Below are 444 nucleotides of genomic sequence, written 5' to 3' on the forward strand. Positions count from 1 at the left end.
AACTCCCTACTTTTGGTTTGCAGGAAATTTAAAAGCAGAAAAATATAAAACATCACCTTGTGGCAATAGCTCTCACTAAGCAAAATCCAAGAATAATCTTATAGCTAAATCATCATCATCATTATCATCATCATCATAATCATCATCATCATCCCCTTTCTAATATGATCAAAAGGCCACCTATTTGATTAGTACCAGAACAAATACACGATGAAGAATCAATGGAAATACAATAACTTATGAGAATCCAATATTTTTCTAAGATTACAGTCTATTGGGCTCCAGTGTCCTGTTCAATGAGAATAAATATGCTTACCATGTTAAAGTAAATCAATTGACATTTCATTTAGAACATAGTGCTTTATTGTAAAGAGTGCTGAGATGAACACTGGGGAACAGGAATACCTTCGACTTGATGATTTCCATTCCCGTTTGCAACAACAT

The sequence above is a fragment of the Galeopterus variegatus genome, unplaced genomic scaffold, assembly GCF_000696425.1.
Source record: "Galeopterus variegatus unplaced genomic scaffold, G_variegatus-3.0.2 Scaffold12549, whole genome shotgun sequence".
NCBI lineage: Eukaryota > Metazoa > Chordata > Mammalia > Dermoptera > Cynocephalidae > Galeopterus > Galeopterus variegatus.